Genomic DNA, 25127 nt, shown 5'->3' on the forward strand with positions numbered 1-25127 from the left:
TTTGTGTGCGGTATGTCAGCTATGTATAGATTGAAAAGGAGAGGTGCAAGAACTGAGTCTTGTGGCAGTCTGTTGTTTAAAATTTTAGGGACGCTAGTATCCTCTCCTATTGAGAGAAAGTTCTTCCAGCAAGCATATTATCAATAAGTCAGTAGTTTTTCGGCATAAGGTCACTTGTATTAATTTATAAAGTAGTCCATGTCTCCACACTGTATCATGTGCTTAGGGATGTACGAAAGGCACTTACCTGGTCCCGCAGCTTGCTTCGCAGTGGGGGGGAGGCGCTTCGGTTCTCCCCCTGAAGTTCAGGCCGGGGGGTGATGCGCCCTGCCTCGCCCGGCCGAAATTCAGGCCGGGGGGGAGGCGCCCTGCCTCGCCCGGCCGAAATTCAGGCTGGGGAGAAGTGCCCCGTCTCCCCAGCTGTGAAATACAAAAGTGAAAAAAAAACACACCCGTGATAGGCTACGTAACGATTTATTTAGCCTATCACAGCTAGATTTCCAAAGTCAGCCATGATAGGCTATGTAAATCGTTACGTAGCCTATCATGGGTGACTTTGGGGGAAAAAAAAGCACATACGCAAATGGCGGCGCCCATGGGCGCCGCCATTTGTGTTCCTTATTTGGGCCCGGGTAGTCTACGTAAAGATTTACGTAGCGTTGCCCTTATTTTCGCCATAGTCTATGTAAATCTTTACGTAGACTACCCGGGACCAAATAAGGAATGCAAATGGTGGCGCCCATGGGCGCCGCCATTTGCGTACGCGCTTTTTTTTTTCCCAAAGTCACCCGTGATAGGCTACGTAACGATTTACGTAGCCTATCACGGCTGACTTTGGAAATCTAGCCATGATAGGCTACATAAATCGTTACGTAGCCTATCACGTGTTGTTGGGTTTTTTTTACTTGTAATGGCGGCGGCGGCCAGTCTTCCGACTGGCCGCCGCCCCCGCCGAACCGCCCCCGGGACCCGCCGCCGAGAGGGACATTCGCACGAGGTAAGTCCCATCCCGGGGGGGGGGGGCAGGGAAGGCGGAGAATTTCTCCAACAATTTTGGGGGGCCGAATGCGTTGGCATTCGGCCTCCCTGCGATTAGTGGAGAAATTCTCCGCCATCCCTACATGTGCTGCACTTAAATCTATAAAAGCGTCTGATGTTTTTTGCTTCGCCTGTTATCCTGCTTCTATATAGGTTGTTAGTGAAAGCACTTGGTCAGCGCAGTTTCGTGTGGGGTGAAATCCAGCTTGTCCCACTGGAATTATCTGGAGTATCTTCTGGCTGATTCTATTATGCAGAAGCCTTTTGAGAAGCTTATAGACAGTGCTTAGCAGTGCGATTGGTCGATAGTTCTTTGGCTGGTCATCTGTTTTTCCCGGTTTGAGTACTGCGATGATTTTCGCTTGCTTCATCTTGTGTGGTATTATACCTGTTTCCATAATATCCTAAAAGAATTCTGCCAACCACCTTTTTGCATATTTTCCACAATGCAGGAGGAATTCAGGATGTATACCATCATGTCCAGGTGCCTTGCCTGCTTTTATATCCTTGATTGCACTTGTAATTTCAAAGGGGGGGAAAGATCGTGAATATTCAGATTGTTCAGGACAAGTAGTATCACCAACTTTTGTCTAATTTGTCTTGTATGGGCTTTGTCCCTTGTAGCTCTAGATGTAGATAATATATGTGCTGTGAGAGATCTTATTGGCTGAAATATGTGTCTTATCATTTATTTTCTTCTTAAAAGTAAAGGTAAAGGTGTCCCCAACCAGTCGTGTCCGACTCTAGGGTGCGGTGCTTATCCCCGTTTCTAAGCCGAAGAGCCAGTGCTGTCCGAAGACGCTTCCGTGGTCATGTGGCCGGCATGACTGAACACTGAGGTGCACGGAACGCTGTTACCTTTCTCGCTGAGGTGGTACCTATTTATCTACTTGCAATTTCTTGCTTTCGAACTGCTAGGTTGGCAGAAGCTGGGACTGAAGACGGGAGCTCACTCCGTCACGCCCCCTAATTTCTGTAGCAATGACCATGCTTCTCTACTAGACGTTTTAAAATTGAGCGATTCAACAAATCCTCCAAGAATGTCAGACGCTGACTGGCACCTTGCCTAAAAGGGGGGGGATATTAAGAAAGGGCTGGTAGTTCTCATAGACTTCAGGGTCCAGGGAAGTCCTCTTCCAGAGAAGCTACACAACTGCCTCTTTCAAGGTGGCAGGCACCCCCCACCCCGGACCCACTCAGCCAATCTCTCTCTGGTAGATTTTATCAGCCAAGATGGGTACAGGCTCTGTGTACGTGTGTCTGTGTGTGTGTGTGTGAGTGTGTGTGTGTGAGAGAGAGAGAGAGAGAGAGAGAAAGAGAGAGAGAGAGAGAGAGAGAGAGCAATGTAGGGGTGTACGAAACCCCACTTACCTGGTTCCGCTGGGTTCCGCGACAGGGGAGGTGATCTGGTCCTCCCCCCAGAATCCTTGATGGGGGGGAGGCGATCCGTTCCTCCCCCCCAGAATCCTGCCAGTCCATGGAGCCACTGGCTGTGCTGATCCACAGTGGGGCCCCCATCCACTGCCGGGCTGCTGCGGATGCAAATGGCGTCCTGCTTAGAGGACGCCATTTGCGTCCCTACGCTAGGCCGTGATAGGCTACATAGATATTTACATAGCCTATCATGGCTAAAGCAGGGACGCAAATGGGGTCCCCTATGTCATTTGTGTCCCTGTCTTTTGCCGTGTTAGGCTACGTAGATACTTACGTAGCCTATCATGGCAAAAGCAGGGACGCAAATCACGTAGCGGCTGCCATTTGCGTCCCCACTTTAGCCATAATAGGCTACGTAAATACTTATGTAGCCCATCATGGCAAAAGTAGGGATGTCAGAGAATTCCGCCAGGGATCTTCAGGAGGCCCCCTGAACTCCATGGCGGAATGGCCTGCTACCCCCCCACCCCCCGTGGATCCCCCCTGGGAAGAGACTCACCTGGGGCGGATCTTCCAGGTGGTGGTGGCTCCGGCAGCGGCTGCGGCAGTGGCGGCTGCGTTGGCCGGTCTTCTGACTGGCAGCCGCCGCCGCCATTTCCACTCTTGTAAAAGAAAAAAAAAGAAAGAAAGAAAAAGAAAGACGCAATAGGCTACGTAAAGATTTACATAGCCTATCATGACTAGGTTTTTTAAAAACACACAACGTGATAGGCTACGTAAATCTTTACGTAGCCTATCATGGCTGGGTGGGTTAAAAAAAAAAACGCGTACGCAAATGGCGGCGGCTATGGCCGCCGCCATTTGCATTCCTTATTTTTGCCCTCTTAATCTATGTAAATACTTACGTAGACTATGACAGCGAAAATCAAGGGGAACGCAAATAGCGCAGCGGGCACTATTTGCGTCCCTTTTTCATTCCCCATTTTAGACTACGTAAATCTTTTAGCCATTTGTGCATGCGGTTTTTTTTTTTTTTACCCAGAGCCCTCCGTGGCCGGAAATCTGGCTGTGGACAGCTCTGGCCTGGCCGGGCCTGGCCGGCTGCTCCGCGGAGCTGCCACGGAGCACAGCTGGCCTCGGAGGATTCTGGGGGGGAGAAATGGAGCACCTCTCCCCGGTGAGGATTCCGGGGGGAGGGACGGAATGCCCCCCCATCAACATAATGCACGAACAGGTAAGTGACTTTTGTACATCCCTAGGCAAAAGACAGGGACACAAATGGCGGCCGCCACGATGGCCACCATTTGTGGCCGCAGCAGCCCGGAAGACGACCTCCAGCCGCCACTGGAGCCACCCCAAGAGCTGCTGCCACCGCCACCCGGTAGGTCCATTCCAGGGGGGGATTGCGGGGGGTGGTGGGGAGGCGAGGCCATTCCGCCACAGAATCCGGCCTCACTGGAGTCCGTGGCAGAATTCTCCAACATCCCTGGTGCAATGTAGTTTCCCTTGAAAAGTGGTCGCAAATATTACAGGCATATTCTGAAAATGTATGGGGAAGATGTCAATACACCTGAGAGTATCAAAGAGAGCCTTCAGACCTTGTGTTAAAAATCAGCAAATGGCAACAGGCTCTATTTCCTTCCCTAACAGGCTCTGTCCCTGAGTCTCAGGAGACCTAATGGAGACACAAGGGATATCTATACTGCAAATTTTTAACTGCCATGCTTTCCCCAAAGGAATTATGGGAATGGTAGCTTGTAGAGATAGGTGAGAAATTTGTTTCAGTTCATTTTTCTACAGAATATATCTAGTTTGCACCTCCTGGAACCAAACGTACACATAAATGTAGTCTGCAATTTGACGTCTATACATTTCTGAGATTACAATGCCATTGGCACAACAAAAATATCTTTGATAAGTGCATACATTTGAAAAATGGCCATGAAAAAAGTGTACATTTGAAAAATACACACAAACATGCTTAAGTCAATGGATTTTCAAAAATGTACACAACTGATGTGAATGTTAATGCACATGAAAATACACATGCATTTTTTTTAATATAAAGCTCTCCTCCCCCACCCCACCACACAGCTTGCAATCCAATGTGAACAAGTGTCAGAATGAGATTCAAGGTGGAAATTGGAGAACCGAGTGATACTGAATCACCCTAGTAGCTTGGTAAGGCTGCTGGGAAGTCTCTGTTAAATGTCCCTGGAACCTCTCATAGGACTATAGTTCTCAGGGTTTCCTGAGGAAAAGAAGTTACTGTTAAAGCAGTTTGTGATGTAGATCTGCCCTTATTTAGAAAAGATGTGGGGGAAAAGTTTTGTTCACAAATAATCCTTCCCAGTTCGTTGGAAACAAGCCTCTGATTTTTTTTTGTAATTATTAAAAGCTCTTTTAAAATACTCAGAGCAGTAACAAGATGTGTTGTGCTTTGGCAAAAACAGTTTTTGGGTTCTTTATTGGGCAGGGTACTTTGAAGGATCCTCACAAATACAAACTGCCCATCTGTAGAGATCTGAAGTACTTACTGTAATCAAATCTCTGCATTAAAATGCAGCAGTTTGGGAGATATGCCTACAAAGGCCCAAGTAACATTTATCTAGGGATGGGGGAGAATTTCTCCCAGAAACTTCAGGGGGCCGAGTGCCAATGCATTTGGTCCTCCGAAGGTTCGGGGAGAAATTCTCCCCCCGCCCCCCCCGGGATAGGACTTACCTTTTACGAATGTCCCTCCCAGCGGTGGGTCCCGGCAGCGGTTTGGCAGGTCTTCGTCAGGGGCGGGGGCAGCAGCTGATCTTTCGACCGGCTGCCGCCGCCGCCATTACAAGAAAAGTTAAAAAAAAAACGCCCCGTGATAGGCTACGTAACGATTAACGTAGCCTATTACGGCTAGATTTGCAAAGTCAGCCATGATAGGCTACGTTAATCGTCACATAGCCTATCACGGGTGACTTTGAAAAAAAAAAGTGCGTACGCAAATGGTGGCCCCCATAGGGAGCCGCCATTCGCGTTCCTTATTTGGTCCCTGTAGTCTACGTAAAGATTTACGTAGACTACGGCGAAAATAAGGGAACGCTATTTGCATTGCCCTTATTTTTGCCGTAGTCTACGTAAATCGTTACGTAGACTACAGGGACCAAATAAGGAACGCGAATGGCGGCTCCCTATGGGGGCCGCCATTAGCGTACGTGCTTTTTTTTTTTTTAAGTCACCCGTGATAGGGTACGTGACGATTAACGTAGCCTATCACGGCTGACTTTGCAGATCTAGCCGTGATAGGCTACGTAAATCGTTACATAGCCTATCACAGGGCTTTTTTTTTTTTTTTTTTACTTTTCTTTTGAAGTTTGCGGGGCGCTTCTCCCCGGCCTGAATTTCAGCCGGGCGAGGCGGGAAGCCTCCCCCCCGGCCTGAATTTCGGCTGGGCGAGGCAGGAAGACACCCCCCCCTCACATGAACTTCGGGGGGAGAAGCGAAGCACCTCCCCCCCACTGCGAAAAAAGCTGCAGGACAAGGTAAGTCCCTTTCGTACATCCCTACATTTATCTTAACAGGAAAATGGAAGCCCCATTTGAATAATTCCTACCAAAGCCAGGAATTCATCTATTCATGTCTGGAATCCCTTCCAACTCATATTCCCCAGTTAAGGATGCCATGTCATGATCTGATGGCTTAATTCCAATTATTAAGATACTTATTAGGGACTAATAATAATAATTGAGACATGTGATATTGCAGTCTGCCAGCCTCACAATGAATGATGTAAGGTGGTAGGATGGAGGTTTCTTTTTCTTAGAGAATATAAGCAAACATAGTCATTTGACATGGGTTTAAAAGATGTGGTAGACCTTAAAAGCTGATCAATAGTTTAGAATTTTATTTTGAACATGTTCTTGGAAGAAACTGTTATAAGACAAAAAGAGAGGAGGCAGAATCATTAATGGTTTCTTTAAATTACTTAAATCATTCCACTTTTTTAGGTATTTTGTTTTTATATAGCTGCTTTTAAATGTTATCTTGTCCTTCTTTATTACTGTATTAGATCCTCTGTGATGGATTTGGCACTGTATAGACAAGGAAAATGATTAGGGTGCACACATATACAAACTCGGGGCCAACGTACATGTTACTTTAAACATGCGGTTGGGGGATGTGTGCTCATTTTCACACACTATTTAATTACAGCTTTTATACCCCATCCCTTAGCCAAAAAGTCTGCTAGAGCAGGTTACAAAGATAGGTAGCATGACAGTCCCTGCTCTCAGGCTTACTATCTAAATGTAAGACATGACACATAAGAAATAAGGGATAGGGAGTAGGGATGGACGAAAGTCACCTACCTGATCCTGACGCTTGCTTCGCGGTGGGGGGGAGGCGCTCCGTCCCTCCCCCGAAATTCTGGCCGGGGGGGACAGCCCTGCCTCTCCGGCCGCGAAAGTTCTTCTGCTGGGAAGAAGTAAAAAAAAAAAAACACACGTGATAGGCTACATAAAGATTTACGTAGCCTATCACGGCTAGATTTTCAAAAAACACCGTGATAGGCTACGTAAAAGTTTACGTAGCCTATCACAGCTGACTTTGGATTTTTTTTTAAAAAAAATTCTGCTATTTGTGTTGCCCTTATTTTCACCGTAGTCTACGTAAATCTTTATGTAGACTAGACGTGCCCAAATAAGGAACGCAAATGGCGGCGCCCATGGGCGCCGCCGTTTGCGTATGCGATTTTTTTTTTTTCAAAGTCAGCCGTGATAGGCTACGTAAACTTTTACATAGCCTATCACAGTGTTTTTTGAAAATCTAGCCGTGATAGGCTACGTAAATCTTTACGTAGCCTATCACGTTTGTAGGTTTGTTTGTTTTTTTCACTTGGAAATGGTGGCGGTGGCAGCTGGTCGGAAAACCGGCCGCCGCCGCAACGCTGCCGGGAGCCGCCGCCGTGAGGGACATTCGCCGAAGGTAAGTCCCATCCCGGGGGGGAGGGGCGGGGGGTGGCAGACCGTTTCTCCACCAATTTTGGGGGGCCGAATGCGTTGGCATTCGGCCCCCAGGAGATTCGTGGAGAAATTCTCTGACATCCCTAATAGGGAGTGAGGGAGGAGATTATATATATATATATATATATATATATATATATATATATATATATAAAAATAGGGGGACCCAATTTGAAAAGATGGGGTTGTACCCAGATTTATGCTGGATCAACTTCACCGACGGAAGTGGACTTCCCCGCCCCCTCGTTCCCACGGCACCCCCTCCAGAACTCTGAAAATGCTACACAGAGTGTCAGGAGACCCTGCTGAATGGGGTGAACTGTGATGTGGGGAAAAAGGGGATCCCCCCAAATCAGGTGGAACATTTCATGAGCGGATCCCTGCCTTTTGTCAAAGGTCCCTTCCTCTTGGGAAGGCAAATCCTGGATCCAACCCATTGCGATGGTGACTCTTTACTTTCCTTCCAGTTCATAGTGCAGTTGGTTTTAGAATATCCTCTATGAAAGGGGTGGAGGGACCCAGTCCCTGACTCATGAAGCAGCCGCAGACGGAGAAAGTGACAATGATAGTTCACCTCACTGGCTTCTACTTCCTCTCCTGCTAACAGGAGATCACCTGTACTTTAAATACTTTAAATAGCTGTCCTTTAGAGAGCGGCTGTACAGCTACAGTTCACAGGGTGGACTGTGACCCCGGTCAAGGGGTGTTTCCCATCCCTACATAGGCCAATTAGTGTCTACTCAGAAGTAACTCCCATTGTGCTGAATGAGGCTTGTGCCCTGAATGCCCCCATCAGAACTTACAGAGATCCCCCTCAGTTGAAATGAAATGGCACCGTTCAAAGCACATTCCCTAAATGCTCTAACGGTTCTTGAGAATCAAGGTTCTGATTCTCCTTTGTTTGGTTCATTGCCTTAGGAAGTAACTACTTCACAGCTTCTTTATAGAGATTAGGGATGTTGGAGAACTCTGCCACAGACTCCAGTGAGACTGGATTCTTTCGAATCCGGCCCCCTGGAGTCCGTGGCAGAATGGCCTCCCTCCCGCCACCCCCCAAAATACCCCCCAGGACTGACCGACCTGGCAGCAGGTGCGGCAGCAGCTCCAGCTCGTCTTCCGCCCGCTGCCGGGCTGCTGCGGCCGCAAATGGCAGTTGTTGTTGTGGCCGCCATTTGCGTGGCTGCCTTTTGCCATGACAGGCTATGTAAATACTTACGTAGCCTATCACGGCTTGGCAGGGACGCAAATGGCGGCCAGCATAGTGGCCTCCATTTGCGGCTGCAGCAGCCTGGCAGAGGTCGAAATGCGGCTGCAGGCAGCCCTGGCCGGTGGCTCTGCGGAGTCGCCGCGGAGCACAGCCTGCGGAGGAGGATTCTCGGGGGAGGGACGGAGCACCTCCCGCCCACTGCAGACGCCCTGAATCGGAATGGTAAGTACATTTCGTACATCCCTAATAAAGATCCTGCTTAATATCAGTTTGGTTAGAAAGGGAGCTGGTTTCCCATGCCTGTGTTCTCCCCCCACCTCTTTCCCAGCACAAGCATATGTTTGTCTACTCAGAAGTAACTCTCGTTGTGCTCAATGAGGCTTGCTCCTGAAATGCAGGTGCATCTGGACTGTCAGGAGAAAGGAGAAAAGGGGTGGGGGAGAGAGAGGGAAGCCTCTTTTATTGGTTGAGCAGCCCCTGCCAGCCAGATGACGTTCACTCCAACCCTCACCAGGAAGTATGTTCTGTGAAGCAATTTTTACTGTGCGGAGCACTTGCTCATGGTCATGGAGCCCTACATGGACCAAAGTACAGCTAAGCTGATGCCTTTTTAAAATTTTTAAGTACTCTTCCATTTGCTTTTAAGTAGGGTTGGCAGATAATTTCTCCACGAATCTTCGGGAGGCCGAGTGCCGACGCATTCGGCCCCCCGAAAGTGTTGGGGAAATTCTCCGCCGGCTCCCTGCCCCCCCCGGGATGGGACTTACCTTTGGTGAATATCCCTCTCGGCGGCGGGTCCCAGTGGCGGTTCGGTGGCGGTTCGGCGGGGGCGGGGGAGGCGGCTGGTCTCCTGACCGGTTGCCGCCGCCGCCATTGCAAAAAAAAAAAAGTAAAGTAAAAAACACACACACACCCGTAACGTTTACGTATTTACATAGCCTATCATGGCTAGATTTCCAAAGTCAGCCGTGATAGGCTACGTAAATCGTCACGTAGCCTATCACGGGTGACTTTGAAGGGAAAAAAAAAAGCGTGTACGCAAATGGCGGTGGCCCATGGGCGCCGCCATTTGCGTTCCTTATTTGGACAGGGGTAGTCTACTTAAATCTTTACGTAGACTAGATGTGCCAAAATAAGGAACGCAAATGGTGGTCCCCATGGGAGCCGCCATTTGCGTACGCGTTTTTTTTTTTCAAAGTCACCCGTGATAGGCTACGTGACGATTTACATAGCCTATCACGGCTGACTTTGGAAATCTAGCCGTGATAGGCTACGTAAATTGTTACGTAGCCTATCACGGGTGTGTGTGTGTGTGTTTTACTTTTTTTTTTGCGGCCGGGTAGATGGGGCGCTCCTACTCGGCCTGAATTTCGCCGGTGAGGGATGGGGCACCTCCCCCCCCGGCCTGAATTTCGGCTGGGCGAGGTGGGGCGCCTCCCCCCCTCACCTGAACTTCGGGGGGAGAACCGAAGCGCCTCCCCCCCACCGCGAAGCAAGCTGCGGGACGAGGTAAGTCCCTTTCGTCCATCCCTACTTTTAAGTACTCTTCCATTCGCTTCTCCTTCCATTGTCATGGAGACATGGCCAAAGATAAAAGAAAAAGGAGGGGTTTGCCCATGGAGAGACATTTTCCTCCCCTTCTAAGCGTCTATGTTCCATCATGTAGTTGGCTTAGTCCCCTGCTTTGGGATTATTATATAGTGAAAAACAGGTAATGAATTGTATAAATCAAATCAAATCAATCAATAAAATGAGGGATCTGGAAATGTTGTTTATATACACAATTTGCTAGGAAGTATAAATACGGAACTTTACATAAAGTAAAACCCATAAGATATAAGACATACATATAGGAAACATGATAATTTCCACTACTTGACCGATACTTTCCCAGATTTCAGCAAGGATTTTTTTTAAAAAAATAGCAATTAGATCTTAATTAATTTCTAATTTCAGTAAGTTAAACAATTCTAAGGCTGAAGAAGGACAATTGCTGAACAATAATTTAGGTTAATAAATAAGCCAACATAACTCAGTTTTCACCAAAAAACCGATGCAGCTTCTCTTCCAAGTGGCCAACTTGGGAGAACACTGATAGTCAACATAGAATTGTTGCAAACAGAATAGAGGAAGGCACATCCCACCCCAAGCACTCCCCCCCCAGCTCGATTCTGTGCACACTCCATCACTCCGCCAACTGCTACCCCTGTTCCCCTCCCCCAACAACAAAATCCCCTCACCTTGGGGAGGTGCAACACGATTGTAGCCTGTGGAAGGGAAGGCATAAATGAAGATGGGAGTGCCCTGGGGAGCCATCGATCCAGCAGTAAAATGATGCGCAGAACATCTTTTCCCACTGAATCATGGGATGGCTACAGCCTCTATGATTCCCAGCAGAAAATCACACTCTGCAGATAATTTGTTGCCAGCCATCCCTCTAGAACCCTCCAGCCTTTGTCCCCCTTCCCCAAGGTGAGCGTGTTGTTGTTGTTGGGGAAGGGGGCAGCATTCAGAGAAGGGCTGGCATCTACACCCATTGAGAATAGCTGAATGCTCAGGTCCCCTGACGTTTTTCTGAGCATTTGCACAAAGGCTGCTTAGGGGCTGCTCATCCATCTCCAGTTAGAACCATGTTAACCTGCCAAGATAGACAGATCTCTGTATCTAGGCAAAGTCTTCTATTCGGACATCTTTCTGACTTTTATCGTATTTTTAGCCTAGCGTACATAGCCATTAATTAAAATGTCTGTCCAGGCAAACTTGGCCTACAGAAAGTTACTGAAGGGGTGGGTGGGGGACCCTGACATGGTCAACTAATGTGGCTGGCTGCTACAGTGAATTATATATGGAGCATAGGTTTGATGATTGGCCCTGGCTGTGGCTGGCAAATATATGTTTCAGTTATTGGTTATGTCACAAATATTTGATTGTGGATCAGAGCATTACCTTCTGAAGCACTGATTCTCATCTTTCTGTCTGGGGGATAGACCATAAGTTATGTTGGTTCACCTCAAAGAGGTATAAATGCTAATTTATTCTAAATCTCCTGGGAATATATTCACTGACCTTGGCTCTTGATACGATTGCAGCTGGACATGCCAGTACTGAGGCTGTACATTCAACTCAGAACCAGTTAAATGTGGCAGAGATGTAATATTCTGGACACAATAAATCATGGATGTGATGAGGTCAGGAATAAAATCTAAACTTTACATTTTAATATCCGTAAGGTTGAAACACAAAGAACCATTCTTCAAAGGTGAATTGCATTTTATCATTTTAGTTAGGATTAAAGAACCAGGGAATAAATGTCAGAGCAAATGCTGGTGAATAACAGCACCTGTTTAGGTTATAAAGTGCAATCATGTTGTCTAGTAGATTGTTGTGCATTTATCAAAAATCTGACATATGACACAAATATTTTGCTTAGGGTTCTATGGCTAACGGGAAGCATTACATGACTGACTAAATGAAAACTGAACCATGAAAAATGGCAAATGGTGTGGTTTCCCCACTGAAGTTGCCAAATATTGCTATCTACATACATGTTAGATAGTCTTTTTAAACATTTAGATTATCCCATCCTAAGAATACATCAAGCCATGGAAACAGACTAAAGATACCAATGCTAGCAATGTAGAAGAGCACTGAACTTGCAGAATAAACAATGAAAGGAGTGCTATTACATACTCTAGAGTGGCATGGAGATTGTAATGCACTTATTTAGTTATATCTAGGGATGTCGGAGAAATCTGCAACATAATCAAATGAGTTCCAATGCGGATGCTGCAGTGGACCAGCTTATCCCAAGTATTAAAGATTCTGTGGACTTGTGGACCAGTTTTTTTGTGTGTGTTTTTTTTAACTTTCTGGAATTTTATGAAGATTTAGTCATAGAAAAATAATTAAAAAAAAAAAACTGGCTGAAAATGCACATTTTCCCCATAGGCTAAAGCATGGGGAAAACACACATGGGGGGAATTTGTGCATTTGGGGGGGATTTCTGCATTTTCACGCGTGTGAATTTGCATAAATCTGAATTTGCACAAATTCAGGGAAAAATCCGATTCCACCCGTGAGCAGACAATGGAATGAGAGATACACGACAATCCATGAAACACAGACAGAATGGATTTTGCAAAATCCACACATCATACTTATGTCCCACCTTTCCTCCAAGTAACTCAGGGCAGAGTGTTTATAGCAATGATGCCTCAGACACCAACTGGTTGAGACAATTCACAAACAGTTCAACTGCCCAGGGAACGGTGCTTCACATCTTTTGAATGAAGGAATGTTGCCTGAATGACTGGCATTGCAATGTTGCACAGGTGTTGGGGACAAGAGTATTTTGCTTGGTAGGTTGAGAAGTGGGAAGAGGTCACCAGAACTAAGGGGCACAAACCACTGAGTTAAGGTGTCTAATCTGAAGAAGAGTGGGATGTAGACAGGAAAAAGGAAGCTAAGTGAGGGTCAGGGGTGGAGGAAGGATTGAGGAAAAGGCAGTAGAGACGGGAAACTGAGGTGGGGCTAATCATAAGGTTGACTCAGAAGGAAGCTTCCACATTTAAGGACAGCAAGCTATATGCTATGAGCAAGAATGGAAATAGGAGCACCAAGACACTGGCCAAGAAATGGAGTGGTTACAGGAAGTGGAACAAAGCTGCTGCCAGTGACATGAGGAAATAATGGGTGGTGAAGAACTGAGGAAAGGAGAAACCAAAAAGGGCAAAGAAGCTCTGTGTCTCTGTTGAATATCACAGACTGATTTGAACTAACCAGCAAATTCTTTGGTTACATGCTTCTAGTCCTTCTCATTTGTGAGAAAGTTCCAACGGATTTTATTTCATATAGCCTCTTTTCTGTCCCCTCCATCTCCCCTACACTGGTATAAAGAAGGTAAGATCTGTTTATTTGTATACAGTCATCAGACCACCACAAAACAAACATTTAACAAACAATAATAGATATCAGTATAAAAAACTAGATATCAAATTAAACTTAAAAATTCGGGATTCCTAGCTAAAGTAAGTAAATTTTACACAAACATATATAAAATTATATTAAATCATTCATGAATTCAAAATCTGAATCTTCCTGACAAGGCACAGCACCCTCCTTTGAGAATATTTTCCTAACATCAATTACTGTAGAGAGAAAACATGCCTTCTTTGCTATTAGATATCCACCTTGCTCATAAGGCAGATGCATTACAGTCTCATGGACTCCCCAAACATTTCTCTAAAATCTGACCGAAATATTGTTCCCTCAGCCCATTATAAACAGGAGAATATATAATAGTATGTACAAAGTGTTCCACCTGTTTTAAGCCACAAAGACAGGCATGCTCAGAATAGAGATGTGCAAATCAGCAATACTTGAGCTCATTGAAGTTCTCTGATTTCCACCTCAAAGCTCATTCCAACTTATAACCATATCGAATTGTTTTTTTTTTCCTTTTGCATGAAAATGCGTGCATATTTTTGTGCGCCTTTTTCCAAGTGTGGTCATCAATTGTGCGCATTTTTTGAAATGTACTAGGGCTCTTCATGGACTGCCCAATCCGATTCAGAAGTCGCTTCAGGGCTTCCGAAGTGGGCCTGATTCAGCTTGGGCTGATTGGGGGGGGGGACTTGCCTCGGCCTACAAAGCCAAAGTGGGCTTCGGACATCCGAATCCCACTTCACCGCCCCCAGATGCCGCCCAGCCCCCAGCTCCTCACCTCAGCCCTTGTTCCGTGGGGGAAGCACTGCTGCCACTGCCGCTGCCATTAGTGCCACCGGGGGAGCTGCTGCTGGCACTGCCGGGGAGCCGCCAGGGAAGGCGCTGCCGTTGCTGCCCATGGCAGTCCATCAACCACCTGTTCTGTCCTCTTTGCAAGGAGGGAAGAACAGGTGACTGGCAGGAGGCACTGGCCGCCTGTCAAGCCTGCAGAGCCTCCTTCCCTGCATGGAAGGAGGCCATGAAGATTGGACAGGCACGAGGGCAGGAGTCACCCTCCAACTGCACCCTCTCCCTTCCTGGCAAGGAGGGGAGGGCACCCGGTTGGAGGATGACTCCTGCCTCTGCTCAAGCCTGCACAAGTTCCCTGCTTACAAGGAGCCCATGAAGGCTTGAGTCAGGCCAGCAGCAGCAGCTCACAATGAGGGCGGGCTGAGGCCAGGGGAGCCACTGCCACTGCCAGCTCCTAGCCTCTCTGAATGCACGCTGGCAGCCATCTTATTGTTCCAGGGAATGGGGGGAACCATTTTAAAAATGGTGACACCATGTATTTCCGGAAATACAGGCAGCTGCCATTTTTAAAATGGCTCCCCCCAATTCCGCGGAACAATAAGACAGCTGCCGGTTCAGAGGACGCAGAAAAGGAGCTGGGGGCCGGGTGGTGGCATGGCAGCTGGGCCTCCGGATGGCACCGGAGTGCATCGAAGTGCTTCAGAGTGACCCGACTCTCTCCGGGCCGCTTCGGGCCCCTGCTGCCTTGACTTGGAGGTGGCCCGAAGCAGTCTGAAGCACCCTTTGAACTTGGGCTTTGGGCCAAAGCAGTGCACAGCTCTAAAATTTATGCACGTTTCCCTGTTGACTAATGCATGTTTATGCACATGTTTTTCAAATGAATGCATTTTTTTCATGCACATTTTTCAAATACACACATTTTTCTAATGCATTTTTGTTATGCAAATTGCATCACAAGCTCAGAATTTTATTTATTTATTATTAAATTTATTAATTGCCCATCTGGCTGGTCACCCAGCCACTCTGGGCGATGTACAGCATACAATAAAACAGTTTAAAACAAAATTCTACAATAAAAACATTTTCTAAAATACCCTAACCCACCCCAAATGCCTGCCTGAACAACCACGTTTTTAATGCACGACGGAAGCTCATTAAAGAGGGGGCATGATGGAGTTCCCTAGGGAGGGAGTCCCACAGAGTGAGGGCCAACACAGAAAAGACCCTCTCCCTCATCCCCACCAGTCTAGCTGTCCTGGCTGATGGGACAGAGAGAAGGCCATCTGAGGCTGATCTTGTTAAGCAGCCTGTCTGGTGCTGCTGGAGGCGCTCCTTAAGATAGGCTGGGCCGGAACCATATAGGGTTTTAAAGGTCAAAACCAACACCTTGAATTTGGCCCGGAAAACAACTGCTAACCAGTGCAACTCCTTCAGCACTGGAGTGATGTGATCTCGCTGGCGGCTGCCTTTAATCAGGCGAGCTGCTGCGTTCTGTGCCAGCTGCAGCTTCCGAACCGTTTTCAAGGGTAACCCCACGTAGAGCGCATTATAGTAGTCTAAACGAGAGGAGACCAGGGCATGTACTACTAGGGATGGCAGAGAATTTCTCCCCGAAACTTCGGGGGGCCGAGCGCCAACGTGTTCGGCCCCCCGAAGAAGTTTCGGGGAGAAATTCTCCCCCCTGCCCCCCACACCCCCCCCGGGACGGGACTTACCTTTCCCGAATGTCCCTCCCAGTGGCGGGTCCCGGCGGCGGTTCATCGGGTCTTCGTCAGGGGCGGGAGCAGCAGCTGGTCTTTCGACCGGCTGCTGCCGCCGCCGCCATTCCAATAAAAGAAAAAAAACACACAAACGCCCCCGTGATAGGCTACGTGACGATTAACGTAGCCTATCACGGCTAGATTAGCAAAGTCAGCCGTGATAGGCTACGTAAATTGTCACGTAGCCTATCACGGGTGACTTTAAAAAAAAAAAGGACGTACGCAAATGGCGGCCCCCATAGGGAGCCGCCATTCGCTTTCCTTATTTGGTCGCTGTAGTCTACGTAAAGATTACGTAAACTACAGCGAAAATAAGGGCAATGCTATTTGCGTTGCCCTTATTTTCACCGTAGTCTACGTAAATCTTTACATTGACTACAGCGACCAAATAAGGAAAGCGAATGGCGGCTCCCTATGGGGGCCGCCATTTGCGTACGTCCTTTTTTTTTTTAAAGTCACCCGTAATAGGCTACGTGACGATTTACGTAGCCTATCACGGCTGACTTTGCAGATCTAGCCATGATAGGCTACGTTAATCGTCACGTAGCCTATCACGGGGGCGTTGGTTTTTTTTTAAACTTTTTATTTCGCGGCCAGGCAAGGCGCCTCCTCCCCGGCCTGAATTTCGGCTGGGCGAGGCGGGAAGCCTCCCCCCCCAGCCTGAACTTCACGGGGAGAGCAGCGAAGCGCCTCCCCCCCACGGCGAAAAGCTGCGAGACCAGGTAAGTGACTTTCGTGCACCCCTATGTACTACCGATGGGAGCAGATGGTCGGGAAGGAAGGGGCGCAGCCGCCGTACCAGATGGAGTTGATACAGCGCTGTCTGGCTCACAGCTGACATCTGAGCCTCCATGGACAGCTGGGAGTCCAAAATGACCCCCAGGCTTTGGACCTGGTCTTTCAAGGGTAGCTGTACCCCATTCAACACCAGGTCAACATCCCCCAGCCTCCTCTTGTCTCCCACCAAAAGTACCTTGGTCTTGTCAGGGTTCAGCTTCAGCTTATTCCTCCCCATCCAGCCACTCACCCTCTCCAGACATTTGGGCAGGGATTCTACAGCCAACCTTGGTGAAGATTTGAATGAGAGGTAGAGCTTCATGTCATCCACATATTGATGACACCGCACCCCAAACCTCCTGATGATAGCCCCCAGCGGCTTCACATAGATATTAAATAGCATCAGGGAGAGGATGAAACCCTGTGGCACCCCACAAGTGAGTGGCCACGGGTCCGAAACCTCCTCTCCCAGTGCTACCCTCGGGTACCTGCTGGAGAGGAAGGACCGGAACCACCACAATACGGTGTCTCCAATGCCCAACCCCTCCAGGCGGTCCAGGAGGATACCGTGGTCAACGGTATCAAAAGCCGCTGAGAGGTCGAGGAGAACAAGGAAGGAGCATTCACCCCTATCCAGAGCCCTCCTCATATCATCTACCAAGGCGACCAAGGCCGTTTCTGTCCCATGCCCAAGCCTGAAGCCCGACTGAAATGGGTCTAGATAATCAGTTTCTTCCAAGTGTGCCTTCAACTGCATCGCCACCACCCGCTCAATCACCTTGCCCAAAAATGGCAGATTTGAGACTGGGTGAAAGTTGTTCAGAACTTGGGGATCCAAGGAGGGCTTCTTTAAGAGCGGTCTTATCACTGCCTCCTTGAGGGCTGATGGCATCACTCCCTCCTCAAGGGAGGCGTTCACCACCGCCCTGATCCCCTCACCCAGTCTCTCTGCAGCCCATAATGAGCCAAGATGGGCAAGGATCAAGTAAGCAGGTGGTCGGCCTTACAGATGAAAGCACCTTGTCCACTTCATCAGGAGGAAGAAGCTGGAACCAATCCCACAAAACCAGTTTGCCACAGGCCGCCTCTTGCTCACTAATTGTATCCACAGCATGCAGACTAACACACCTAATCTGATCAATTTTATCTGCAAAGTGCCTTGCCAAGGCCTCACAGGAGGCCTTAGAATGCTCCAGTGGTTCTGGAGCCACAGGACCAACCAGGCTCCGGACCACTTGGAACAGCCTCCTGGGACAGTGTCTGATCGTCTTTGGAGCGAGACTTCCGCCACTGGCGCTCTAGCCGTCTCACCTCCTGTTTCAGAGCTTGTAACCGCAGATTGAACCATGGTGCAGTCCGAGCCCTGTTCAGGGGGAGTGGGCATTTTGGAGCCACCTGATCTAATGCCCCAGTGATTGCGGCATTCCAGCCACCCACCAGGGTCTCGACGAAGTGGCCGTTGGCGTGCCCCAGAGAATCCCCAAGCATGTTCAGGAATCCATTTGAATCCATAAGACGCCTAGGGCGGACCATTTTAATGGGTCCTCCACCCCTGCGGAGGGGTTGTGGAACCGAGAATCGAACGTCACCAGATAGTGACCTGACCATGACAAGGGGGTGGTGGATATACCCCCGACTTCCAGATCACTCCCCGCTTCTCCAGAAACAAACACAAGGTCTAGTGCATGACCGGCTACATGGGTGGGCCCAGTTAGAATATGGTGCAGCTCCCAGGAAGCCATGGTCTCCATGAAGTCCTGAGGTGCTCCTGTGAGGATGGCCTCCGAATGTATGTTGAAGTCCCCCAACAATTTAGGAGACTGTACACGCACATCAGAGACCACCTCAAGCACCTCGGCCAGGGAGTCAGTCATGCAGTGGGGTGGACGGTACATGAGCAGAATCCCCAGACTGCCCTTCGGGCCCAACCTCCAGTACATGCACTCAGCAACCCTGGTCTCCCGGAGAGAGGGTCTGGTGAAGACCAAGGACTCTCGGTAGATAACAGCCACTCCCCCTCCCCGATCCCCAGCCCTTGGCTGCTGTGCATACGAAAATCCGGCTGGATACATGGCTGCAAGGGTTGGAGCAGCAGCCTCGGCCAGCCAGGTCTCCGTAATACATGCCAGGTCTGCACCCTCATCCAGGATCATGTCATGGATGAGGGACGTTTTCTGGGTAACAGACCTGGCATTGCAGAGCAGCAAATGAAGGCCAGAAGATGGGGTCACACCTCCCCCAGCCATCCTTTGGCTCTGGACAGGCATGGAGCAGGGGACAGATTCTACACATCTCTCCCTTGTTCCCCTTATCTGGCATGGCCTGCCCCTAGTGCTCCGCCAGCACCTGCCGCCCAGCCTCGGTATGTTCTGGCCCCCAACACTCCCCCCACAGCCTCCATCAAGTGGACACATGCCCCCTCACTCTCGCCTATCAGGCAGGCTACCAACCCCTAAAACCACAACAAAATCCCCCAGAAAAAAACAAAACAAACAAACAAAAAATTAAAAATCCCCTTAAAAATAATGCCAGGCAGGAATCCACAGGGAAGGCCTGGTGGTGGTGGTGGTGGTGGCGGCATCAGCATCAGCATCAGCATCAGCATCAGCATCAGCATCAGCATCAGCATCAGCATCAGCATCAGCATCAGCAGGCATGCCTCTTCCCGGGTGGTGGTGGCTTCTCCTGCAGGCCCTGGCTCTCCCAGACCACCTCAGCCAGCCAGCTTATGTAGCCCCTCCAGGGAGGGGCAGGTGGAGCAGCACAGCTGGCTGGGTACCTGGGGGCCTGGTCCTGCAGGGACTGGTGGTCTGCCAGGCAGAAGTCTACAGGGAAGGCCTGGACCACCAGGTGGTGGTGGTGGTGGTGGCGGTGGCAGCAGCAGCACCAGCAGCAGGCCCAGCAGCAGCAGGCACGCCTCTTCCCCGGTGGTGGTGGCTTCTCCTGCACGCCCTGGCTCTCCCAAGCCACCTCAGCCAGCCAGCTTATGATTGTATGGGCTTCAGACCGCAGGTTGCATTCAGGCATGTGTGTGGTTCTGGGACTTAAAAACGGAATGAACTGTGGTAAAAAAATGAACTGAAATGTTCACCCATCCCTAGCTCAGAATATGGCCTATTCTATTATATCCCTTCTAACACAGCTGAAGGCATCAGATTTAAATTTAATCAGATTTAAGCAAAGGCCATCCTGTCTCTAGGTCTCTGCAAATTCTTTAAATAACAAGATAGAACAAAAGGGGTGTAAGGGAACTTCTCATACAATGGTGCTACTTTAGAAACTGATATAATTGCTCTATCCATCTTTAAGGATACATCAGCCAATCTCTGCCTCAGAAACCATTTGGTGAGCTCCATCTCCAAATTCTTTATGGAAACTTCAGAAAAGTATACGCAGGTATAGAGAACTCCCTGACAAGCAAATCCACTGACGTCCCCTAAAAGTGAGTATGTAATCTGCACATTTGCTATCAGATGATCAAGGTTCAGTACATTAATTCTACAAGCATTAAAATACATTCCTATGGATTTCATTTTATTAATTGTGCCCTAAGCTGAGTTTATTGAAATTGGAGTTTAAAATAAAAAATTGAAAAGACAATGAAAGAGAAGCTAGAGCTATAACTGAAACAAAATAAGTAATATTTTCATTGGCCAAAGAATATCTGCATGTATTGAAGGGGTAAATCAACATTCACTGGAAGGAAATACATATATTTACAGATTTATGAGTATTTTTATATTCATACTAGACACATTTCATTCCTATAAACACATTTACTTGAAAGTAAGCCCAGCTGAACTCAGTGGAATGCAAAAGGCATTGTGCTTAAAATGACAGACTTGAGAACAAAAAATATTGGCATTACGTTTTGACTGAGAACGATAATCATGCTGGTGTCACATCGTCAGGTGTTGAGATGTCTTCTCAAAAAAGTGGAGCTAGTTCTACAGGATGGTCAGAACTATCAATCAAAAAGGAGTCACCATCACCAGATTCTGTCTCAAAGCTGAAGATTCACCAACATACTAGCTGAACACATCTTTCAGACATGTTGAATAAGCCATTTTTGCCCAAATCAACAGACCTAATATTTGCTAAGTGTCTAAATGGAATTAAAACTGACAGCACAACAGAAACTGTCATAATTGCCACTCTACACAGTGGAACACTCTTTGCATATATTTAGCACGAGCGTGCTGGTATTTACACTACTGGTACAAAATGAAACAGAAAACGAAGTGATCATGCCAGAATCTTTGCTTTTAATGAAGATATTATATGCAGCTTAACGGTCTGTATTAAAAGCTGTCTTCAGTGCAGCATTAGAGGAATTTTCATTTAGCAGGCCTATCGACGTCGGATGATCTTCTAACCCCACTGCAGATAATTAATAAAGGTGATGAGATCACCCTTCGGAGGGTGACTAGTAGCTCCATTCCTACAGCTGCATAAAATTTGTAGAAGTACCACACACGGCAAAATAAGACCATAACCCCCCTGCATCAACTTTACATCAAGGCTACCAATTTAAAACATCCCTCTACATTATTCAGGGGTTCATTTTCCAAATGTAAACCATCTGAGATTATACCTTTTATTGGTCTAATGTCTGCTCATGAAACAGAATTCAGCTTCCATTCGGTTTATCCCATATAACAGTTTCATGGGTGTACCATCTTTCAGTGGCTCTGCTTTTAATTCTCTGACTCCAGGATGGCATTTTCAGGTTAATGTGTTCTCCTGTTCAGTCTTTGAGGGGGCAGTCCCATTGGGGTAGGTGGCCACCTCCAAACTCAGAAGCAACCACCTATCCAATGCAGGGTGGGTGAAGCGTGGAGGGGATCTTCTCCTCTGCACTCCAGCTGCCCTGCACTTCTGGCTAGATGGCTGATTTGGGCTGTCTAGCCATGGGACCTTGGAGTTGCGGGGGAGGCTGGGTGACACATAGGAAGCATTGTACCAGCACTCCTGCACTCCTCGCCCCCGGGAATGTCCCTCTGTGCTCCGCTCTGTGCTGCTCTTCCGAGCCCAGAGCCTGGGGACGAAACGTACTGCCTATGAGATGGTGGGGGATGGGGCATAGAGGTGGTTTTCCAGGAACTGACCTCGGAGCACGGGCTCCAAAGTCAGTTCTCAGAAACTGAACAATCCTATGGCCATCTAGCGGCCATAGGATTGTGTCTTTATGTTTATTTGTGATGCCTGCTGAATGGACATTGATCCATTTCTTGTCTGAGAAGGAAGACTCTCCTTCAGCTGGTGTATTATGTATAGGGATGGACGAAAGTCCCTTACCTGTCCTTGAAGCTTGCTTCGCTGTGGGGGGGGGAGGCGCTTCGCTTCTCCCCCCGAAGTTCATGCGAGGGGGGGGAGGCGCCCCATCCCTCGCCAGCGAAATTCAGGCCAGGTAGAAGCGCCCCGTCTACCCGGCCGCGGAAACAAACAAACAAACAAACCACCCCCGTGATAGGCTACGTAATGATTAACGTAGCCTATCACGGCTAGATTTCCAAAGTCAGCCATGATAGGCTATGTAAATCGTTACGTAGCCTATCACGGGTGACTTTGGGGAAAAAAAAGTGCGTACGCAAATGGCGGCCCCCATAGGGAGCCGCCATTTGCGTTCCTTATTTGGTCCCTGTAGTCTACGTAAAGATAGCGTTTCCTTATTTTCGCTGTAGTCTACGTAAATCTTTATGTAGACTACAGGGAACAAATAAGGAATGCAAATGGCGGCTCCCTATGGGAGCCGCCATTTGTGTACGCGCTTTTTTTTTTTCCAAAGTCACCCATGATAGGCTACGTGACAATTAACGTAGCCTATCACGGCTGACTTTGGAGATCTAGCCGTGATAGGCTATGTTAATCGTTACGTAGCCTATCACGTTTTTTTTTTTATTGCACTTGTAATGGCGGTGGCGGCAGCCGGTCAAAAGACCGGCTGCCGCCCCTGCCCCTGACGAAGACCCGATGAACCGCCACCAGGACCCGCCACCGGGAGGGACATTCATGAAAGGTAAGTCCCATCCCGGGGGGTGGCGGAGAATTTCACCGCCGATTTCGGGGGGCCGAATGCATTGGCACTCAGCCCCCCGAAGTTTCGGGGAGAAATTCTCCCCCATCCCTAATTATGTAGGGATGTACAAAAGTCACTTACCTGTTCGTGGATTATGCTGATGCTGGGGGGGAGGCACTCCATCCCTCCCCCCGAAATTATGGCCGGGGGGGAGGTGCTCCGTCCCTCCCCCCCCCGAATCCTGGCTGGCTGGCTCCACTCCGCAGGGATTCTGCGGAGCAACCAGCCGGCTCCGCCAGCGGCCGGACATCCGGCCGCTGGCTAGCAGGGATGCAAATGGCGGCGGCCGTAGCCGCCACCGTTTGCGTCCCTGCAGTCAGCCGTGATAGGCTACGTTTACATAGCCTATCATGGCTGATTAAAAACAAAAAACAAAAAACGCACATACGCAAATGGTGGCACCCATGGGCGCCGCCATTTGCGTTCCTTATTTTGGGACATCTTAGTCTACGTAAACATTAACATAGATTACGGCGAAAATAAGGGGAACACAAATAGGGATGGTGGAGAATTTCTCCCCGAAACTTCGGGGGGCCGAGCGCCAACGTGTTCGGCCCCCCGAACAAGTTTCGGGGAGAAATCCTCCGCCCCCCCGCCCCCTGCCCCCCCCCCGGGATGGGACTTACCTTCCCTGAATGTCCCTCCCGGCGGCGGGTCCGGCTGGCGGTTCGTCCGGTGTTCGAGCGGGGCGGGAGCGGCAGCCGGTCTTTCGACCAGCTGCCGCCCCCGCCATTGCAATGAAAGAAAAAAAAAAAACGTCCCCTGATAGGCTACGTGACGATTCACGTAGCCTATCACGGCAAGATTTGCAAAGTCAGCCGTGATAGGCTACAGGAATCGTCACGTAGCCTATCATGGCTGACTTTCCAGATCTAGCCGTGATAGGCTACGTGAATCGTCACGTAGCCTATCAGGGGACGTTTATTTATTTTTTTTTTTTTACTTTCGTGTTCGCGGCCGGGCGAGGCGGGAAGCCTCCTCCCCGGCCTGAATTTCGGCCGGGCGAGGCGGGAAGCCTCCCCCCCCGGCCTGAATTTCGGCCGGGCGAGGCGGGAAGCCTCCTCCCCCCGGCCTGAACTTCACGGGGGGAGCAGCGAAGCGCTCCCCCCCACCGCGAAAAAGCTGCGAGAAAAGGTAAGTGACTTTCGTTCACCCCTAAAATAGCGTAGCGTCTACGCTATTTGTGTTGCCCTTATTTTCGCCGTAGTTGACGTAAATCTTTATGTAGACTACCCAGGCCCAAATAAGGAATGCAAATGGCGGCGCCCATGGGCGCTGCCATTTGCGTACACGCTTTTTTTTTTTCTTCAAAGTCACCCGTGATAGGCTATGTAACGATTTACGTAGTCTATCATGGCTGACTTTGGAAATCTAACCGTGATAGGCTACATAAATCGTTACGTAGCCTATCATGTGTGTGTGTGTTTTTTTACATTCACTTTGTAATGGCGGCAGTGGCAGCCGGTCGGAAGACTGGCCGCCACCCCCGCCAAACCGCCGCCGAACCGCCGCCAGGACCCGCTGCCGAGAGGGACATTCAAGGGAGGTAAGTCCCATCCTGGGGGGGTGGGGGGGTGGAGAATTTCACCGCCAATTTCGGGGGCCCAAATACGTTGGCATTTGGCCTCTCCGAGATTCATAGAGAAATTCTCCGCCATCCCTAGGTACTGTCAGTTCCACTGCAAGGCACAATTTAGGTCACCTGAATCACAGATATCTCTGACGTGCAATAGACATGAGTGGGAGGAAGGTATAACTTTTAGAGAAAAGTTGGAAAAAATATCATTCTCTGAGTATCCACTCACAAAATGTGATGTTCTGACCAGAATGGCATAGCTACCAAGCTACATACTTCTGAAAGTATAACTTAACCTGGCTAATTTGGAAGTGTAACAACTGGGATTAAACCTATTTAATACCAGCAAAATCACCCACAGCTCCAGTGATTGAAAACCATGATCCATCTTCTCTAAGTATTCTGATTATTAAGTTGTACACATTACTGAGCATCCATTTCTATCTGTGTTTCAGCATCAGAAATCAATTGGATTAAACACCTTTCCACACATTACATGGCAGCAAACCTGAGTTTGCCACTGAGTCTATATGGAACACCAAGCTTCAGCTTGTCTTAGTTTTCTAACAAGTACCTGTAT

Source organism: Heloderma suspectum, chromosome 1, assembly GCF_057233095.1.
Source record: "Heloderma suspectum isolate Gila_16-S chromosome 1, 16-S_ref, whole genome shotgun sequence".
NCBI lineage: Eukaryota > Metazoa > Chordata > Lepidosauria > Squamata > Helodermatidae > Heloderma > Heloderma suspectum.